A 7713-nucleotide genomic window follows, 5' to 3' on the forward strand; every position below is an offset into this window, starting at 1 on the left:
ATCCTTGACAACAACTTATTTTATTTCCGCAGCTTTTAGTTTTAAGGCACTCAAAGTAATTTCAGTTGCATCTTGTTCTGCATCCTCTTTTCAAGAATATGTGCTACATAAGACATATACTTTTGACTTAAAACTTGGTACATGGCAGGCCTTTCAACCTTTTCAATTACATAATTGGGGATACCTAAAGATAAAAAAATTGTGTGAACTCTTGTAATTTGTTCCAGTGCATTGGAATATCTGTTTTATTGTTTTACATATTGCTTTTCAGATGAGAGAAATATACAATTTTTGCTCCAAATTATATCAATGAAGAAGAGGCTTATGCTTGAACACTAGTTTGGCCAAATTATCGACAGAAAACGGAACATGACACATGCATCTTATAGTTTTGTTATGCAAATTAATATTGTCTATCAATCCCTTTCGACAATATAATATGGTATCGGGAGTATCGTGCATGTGGTATATCATGTACTGTCTCTTCTTCTTTATTTTTCTGTGTCCTTTTTCTTTTTCCCCTCTTTTTTTTGGGGCTTCTTATGTTTGTTGCATGGCCAACTTCAATCTTGCAATTTTCATTGTTTATTTTTAATCAAGGGTGAATGAGTAGTACTCTCCCCCTTTTAATAGTTAGCTCGGATGAATCCCTACATGCAGGAGCGGCTTAATGAAATTTGTGGCATAAAGTCAAATTCGAATAAAAAGTCTTAAATATATAATTAATTCAAATACGCATCTCATGCATTGCACGTGCATCCTGCATCAATTAATAAAAACTTTTTAAATCACATATGTATTGTTAAAATATGTGTGAGAGGTATATAACAATTTAGAAGAAATTAGTACAATAATGAAAAGGATGATCCTATTAGTTGTTTCAGCAATTTGATAGTCAAACTCAATAACATGACAGATGCATCTTATATTTAGCAATTAGGAATACCTAAGGAAACTGCTCTTTTTGCTTTGTGCTTAATACATATGGTTAGCTCGACCAGAAAAACTCATACGCGAAAGGTAAAATCGCTTTTAGCCCGTCTACTCTTAACTGTTCTTTAAATTCTTAAATCATTTTTAAAAGAAGAAAAATTAGAGGTGATATTTTTTGACAGCCAAACATAAAAACTAACTTAATTTTCAGAAAGTATTATCTTTCGGTAATTGTTTTGATCATGCCAAACGTGTAAACACAATCAAGTAATTAACATGTCAAATGTAAAAGATTAATATGAAAGAGAGGAATAGGTACAAATGATACACTACTAGATTAATAATAGTCACGCAAAATATAAAGCCTAACGCGGACCTTTTCAGTTCCAAAAATAAAATAAAAACTCGTTTTGTTTGTACATAGTTTCGATTTTGAAGATTCTAGATTTTCTCTTCCTTTATATATGTGCTTCCAACTGGATAGTTAGAAAGTGTTCTAGTGGCGGAGTCAGGAATTTGTCGAAAGGTGTGCAAACTTTCTTCTCACTCGTGTTAAGAGTGTGCAAAATTAAATATATACTCATAAAAGCTAACATTTAACCTATGTACACCGCGTAATTTTCCGAGGAAGGGTTTGCTCTTGACAACCCTTCACCTAAGGTGGCTTCGCTCATGAATAGTCCTATACCTTTGAACGAAATATTAGTACACCATATAACTTGTGACTTTCTTTCTTACAACACGTGCCCCTTTCTAATATTTCTCCGGTTCTAATATACTAAATAAAGTTTGAATTAACAGCCAATCTATGAAAATATGGAAGACGTTTAAAAATTGTGTAGATTAAAATATGTCATAGTTACGTTTCTATGGTTATAACAAGAATTTTGAAATTTGCATCTATAACATTTATGTGTATATAAAAACTTTTCATTAAGCATAAAATAAAAAAATCAAATTAAATATTTTTATATTTAGAAACTTATTATTCTTTTTAAAATTTGACTAAAAGAAATATTTGTCACATAAATTGAAATGGAAAACTTATTATTCTTTTTAAAATTTGACTAAAAGAAATATTTGTCACATAAATTGAAATAAAAAACTTATTATTCTTTTTAAAATTTGACTAAAAGAAATATTTGTCACATAAATTGAAATGGACAGACGTACGGAGTGGTAGCAATTAATTTTGGGAGAGTACATATTTGATATTCTCCTCCCTGTCAATTTTTCTTTCAAACTTGTCGACTCGTGTTTTATTATTTGAGAGACACCCCACTCCCTTTAATTTCTTCCAACCAAACAAAGCAACAATAATTTTTTAGCGTCCCTTGGGGTGTTCCAAAGGCCAAATTTAGCTAAGGCTTCTTTGTTTTTCATAACCCTGGAGGTGTTTCTTGTAACTATATATACAAAGAGGGAATTCTGTTTATTATACCAAGAGAAATACGCGGAGACTAGAAAAAAGGAAACTGAAAGATTTTATCATAATAATAATCATTATTATTATTATCATTATGGTGATTCAGAGGTTGGAGATATGCATTGAGGTGGTGAAAATGGCAATAGAGTTTGTGGCAGTATTTATAGATGCAGTAGGTACTGTCATCTCTGAAGAATATTCTTCATCCTCATCAACACAGTCTAATATTCTTCCAACACCCTATGTTGGTTTTTAAAATCTTGGTAGCCCTGTGATCTCTATTACACAGATTAGGAATTTAAACGTCGCCAAAGTTGAAAGAGTAAATTCTGAAATGTATATTTGCGAACGCTAATTTGTTGTTAAAGTTTGTTCTTTTTAGCATAACATATATAGTTGCCGAAATTCAACTTATAGTGCTTGATTGACGGCTTTATCTTCTTGTTCTTTTTTTTTTTTTTTTTTTTTTGTCAGTATTGTTGTTGTTGTTGAAATGCATATTCGCGAACGCTAAAATTTCTTGTTAAAGTTTGTAGCATTACTTATAGAGTTGCCGAAATTCAACTTATATTGCTTGATGATGGCTTTATCTTCTTGTTTCTTTTTTTGTCATTATTATTGTTGTTGTTGAATTATTTTAATTGTTCGGTTAAATTTTTTATATCCAAGTTCGAAGAAGAGTTAAATAATGCTGATTGGACATTAAAAATCTAGATGATGAGTTAATATGAAAAAAAAAAAAAAGAAACGAAGGGGAATTTGATAATATGAAGGTAAAAGCATGAGATAGTTAAATTTGAGGAAGATTTTGTTCAATTTTAAATATGAATTCCTTAATTAATTATTCCTCACATAAGACAAATTCCCAGCTTTTTGGATCTAACTTGGATGTGATTACCTTTGGGAAAAAGGTTTTTAACTTTTTTGGTGTATCCTTAAATAGGGGATAGGGGAAGAAAGAAAAGGAGCTACTTTCATTTGCCACCTAAATTACGACATTCTTCTTGTACCATTAATTTCACCTATAAAGTGACATTTTTTGTTTTTCCAGCTAAGTACACTGTTCTTATATAAATGGTAGTAACATTGGAGTATTTAATTATATACGGTGCTAATTTCCACTAAAATTATATACACCCTGTTTAGGGTATATTACAATCATATGAATACTAAATAGTTAAGCAAATGTTGATGACAAATAAAAATTTATAGTATTCAACAGGAAAATGATTGGAAGAAATGGTCCACTTAGGCTCTACAGTTTCAAGTTAATAAGTAATTTAGTACTAGTAAATTATTTTACTCCTTAATTATTATTTGAATATATGGTGATATGATTAATTAGCATCCGCTTATTCTAATGAAATATTTATAAAATATGATCTTATTTGGCAAAAATGACCATGTGATATCCATGTTTATGATTTTTGCAGCACTGCAACTTATCAAAAGGCCAAATATTATATATCCCCTCATAAGCTGGTGAGATTCTTGAATAATTCCACACCACTTATTTTAATTAATTAAACAATCATGTGTTGTTTTTCTTAATATTAAAACCAGCAAAATGGCCGAACTTGACCTAAATTGTCGACCACATTCATTTTATTGGTTCAAAGGCTAAATTATTAATTTGACTTCTTCCCCAAGCATTGGAAATGGGAAACGATATGATTGAACCAAACTTAATTAATTAAATTGTTGCCTGTCTGAACCTTCTTTCATTTTTTGTGCTTTCTTTGACACTTTGTTTCTTATTATTTCAGACTTGTGTATAGCTAAATTCATGCATCTCCTCTTATTCCTTTTCTCTTTCCTTTTTAATCCTTTTGTTTGTTGGTTGCTTAATTACTGTACAACAATAGATCTCTCAAATTACCGTTCTACTAGAATATAAAAGCAAAAACTCAAAACGCAAGAGGTGAAATAGCTTATAATATACCACTAACTATTTTACAGAAATCTTGGATCATACTCCCTCCATTCACTTTTACTTGTCCAGTATTCTAAAAATAAATTTTTATTTTTACTTGTCACTTTTAGCATATCAAGAGAAGACGATTTTTTTTTCTTGTTTTATCCATAATATTAATTGTTCATTTCAAATCATCTTTCAAATACATTAAAAGTATGCACCAATTAATATGGGTTCAAAGTAAATTAAACACTTCATTTATTATTTCTTAATGGGTGTGCAAAGTCCATAGTGGACAAATAAAAGTGAACGGAGGGAGTAATTCATAGAGAAATTCATCAGAGGTTAAAAAATATTGAAATTCATCAGAGGTAAAAAAATAAAAAAATAAAATAAGGTTTTTCAATAACCAATAAACACCAAACAATGACTTATTTAAAAAAAAAAAAAAAAAAAAACTTTGTAGAAATGTTTTCTGTCATACGAAACTCATAAAACGTTGTTTGACAGGTACAACCAACAAATCAAATGAAGGAAAGCTTAATATCGAAAGAGGGAGGTACAATGATAGTATGGGAGGTACATTAATGATAGCATGATATATACTTTAGTTGGAGGAATGGAATAGATAAGAATATCTCATGGAATTAGTTATTTTATTTTTTAAATGGAATAGCTAATCCCATCATTTTAGTACAATATGTATATTGAAATTAATTAACACCCATAATCAAACACAAAATACAATAGTCTGTCATTTTATTCCATAATTGTTAGCTCTTATTCTACCAGCTAAACGACCCTTCTATATTGAGCCTAACGCGGACCTTTTGATTTCCACACATTTCCCTTATTGAAATGAAAAAATTTAAAACTTCTTTTATTTGTTGCATCAATTTAGAAGATTCTAGATATTCCTCTTTCCTTTATGAGCTTCCAACTGTGTTGTTAGAAGGAGTTCAATTCCTTTGAACGAAATATTTATGACCGCACTTTTCTACAGACAAAACAAACAATTCTTTTGCGTCCCTTGGGGTTATCCAAAGGCCAGATTTAATCAATGGAGGAGCTTTTTATAACTATATATATAACAACTTTGTTTATTATTATAAATATTCAATAGAAATACGCTGGGGACTAGGGGAAAAAATGATAGATTTATCATTATAATAAATATTGATGTAATATTGTTACTTATTTATCATTATGGAATTTATGGTTATTCAAATGTTGGAAACATGCATACGGATGGCGAAAGAAAGAACAGGAGCTACTTTTATTTGTCACGTAACTCCAATATTCGACTTTTAGCATTTTCACTTACCTCAACCTTTATGGCGTAGAGAGGCTGTTTCCGATAGACCCTTGGTTCAAAAGAAACGAAGGCAAGTGTAGCATTGCAAGGGAAATAAGACAGCAATATACCAAGATACCAAACAAATGGGGCAACACATCGTACTACACACATAAGTTTAAAGATCTACACGATACCAAAATAATACTAATAAGGCAAGGAGAATGGAGAAGCTATCCCCACCTCTCTCTCGCACATCGCTACAAAACTCAATTACCTACTAACTGACTATCCTAATCCTCGTCCTCCAAATATTCCTATCTAAGGTCATATCCTTAGTCAGTTGAAGCTGTACCATATCCTGTCTAATCACCTCCCCCAGCTCTTCTTAGGCCTACCTCTACCTCTCCTAACTCCTGCGACCGCCAATCTCTCACACCTCCTAACTGGCGCATCCTCACCCCTCCTCCTCACATGTCCAAACTATCTCAATCTCATTTCCCTCATCTTGTCCGCCATGTAGTCCACTCCGAACTTGTCTCGTATATCTTCATTCCTAATCATATCTCTGCTAGTATGACCACACATCCATCTAAGCATCCGCATTTCCGCTACCTTCATCTTCTGCACATGAACGTTCTTGACTGGCCAGCATTCTGCCCCATACAACAATGCTGGTCTTACCACCACTTTGTAGAACTTACCTTTTAGCCTAGGCGGCACCTTCTTATAGCAAAGCACCCCGGAGGCGAGCCTCCATTTCATCCACCCTGCTCCAATACGATGTGTGACATCATCGTCAATCTCCCTGTTCTCTTGTATTATGGACCCAAGATACTTGAAACTCCCTCTTTTGGGTATAGTTTGTGCCTCAATCTTCACTTCCACATCTGTCTCTTGCGGCACGTCACTGAACTTGCATTCCATGTACTCCGTCTTAGTCCTGCTTAACCTGAAACCTTTCGATTCTAAGGTCGTTCTCCAAACTTACAACCTATCGTTAACTCCACTATGCGTCTCGTCAATCAAAACTATATCGTCTGCAAATAACATACACCACGGCACCTCCTCCTGAATATTACGAGTCAATTCGTCCATCACTAAGGCAAATAAAAACGAGCAAAAGGGTTGATCCCTGGTGCAACCTCATCACGACCAGAAAGTGTTCTGAATCCCCTCCTATTGTCCTAATCCGTGTTTTGGCACCCTCGTACATGTTCTTAATTGCCCTGATATAGGCTACAAGCACACCTCTAGACTCCAAGCATCTCCAAAGGACCTCCCGCGGGACTTTATCATATGCCTTCTCTAGATCAATGAACACCATGTGTAAGTCTCTCTTTTTGTCCCTATACTGTTACACCAATCTCCTGACAAGATGGATAGCTTCTGTAGTCCAGCGCCCTGGCATAAATCAAACTGGTTCTCGGATACCGACACATCCCTCCTCATTCTCATCTCAACCACCCGCTCCCACACTTTCATAGTGTGGCTTAACAACTTGATACCCCTATAATTATTGCAACTCTGAATATCACCCTTGTTCATTAGAGAGAATACCAAAATCTTATTTAATTCATATTAATTAAAGCATTTGAAGTAAGTTTAATTTCTTTTGGTTTTTCCTAAAAAAACGAGCGTAAAATTTGATAACAGATGCTATTAGAAAAAGATGAACACGTGGTTGCAGGAAAGCAGTTCAAAATTGTTCAAATAATTTGCTATAAAGATTATAGGAAATTTTAAAAAATACTTAAGTAAACATCAGCTGGATTCGCGTTTACCTTCTTCAAGGAAAGAGATAATCTTGAGTCCATGAATTTGGAAATACAAAAAAGAAAAGAAAAAATTTTAAATTTTCAACAAGTAAATGATTGGAACAAAGTAGTACACGTTAGGCTCTGTAGTTTGCATTATGCAAGTAATATATTAGTGCATTATTTTACTCCATATATGAATATATGCTGATTGAACCTATGCATATCCACCTTTAATAATAATATGATTAGCATCCTCTTTTGTGTATTGTATCTTTCATTACTTAATTTGATTGTATTAGTTAAAAACTTGAACATGTGATTTGCGTGATTATGACTTATTGTTGCCGTCCAACCAATCAAAAGGTGACATCTTTACGTATTCCCC

This window comes from Lycium barbarum, chromosome 8 (assembly GCF_019175385.1).
Source record: "Lycium barbarum isolate Lr01 chromosome 8, ASM1917538v2, whole genome shotgun sequence".
NCBI lineage: Eukaryota > Viridiplantae > Streptophyta > Magnoliopsida > Solanales > Solanaceae > Lycium > Lycium barbarum.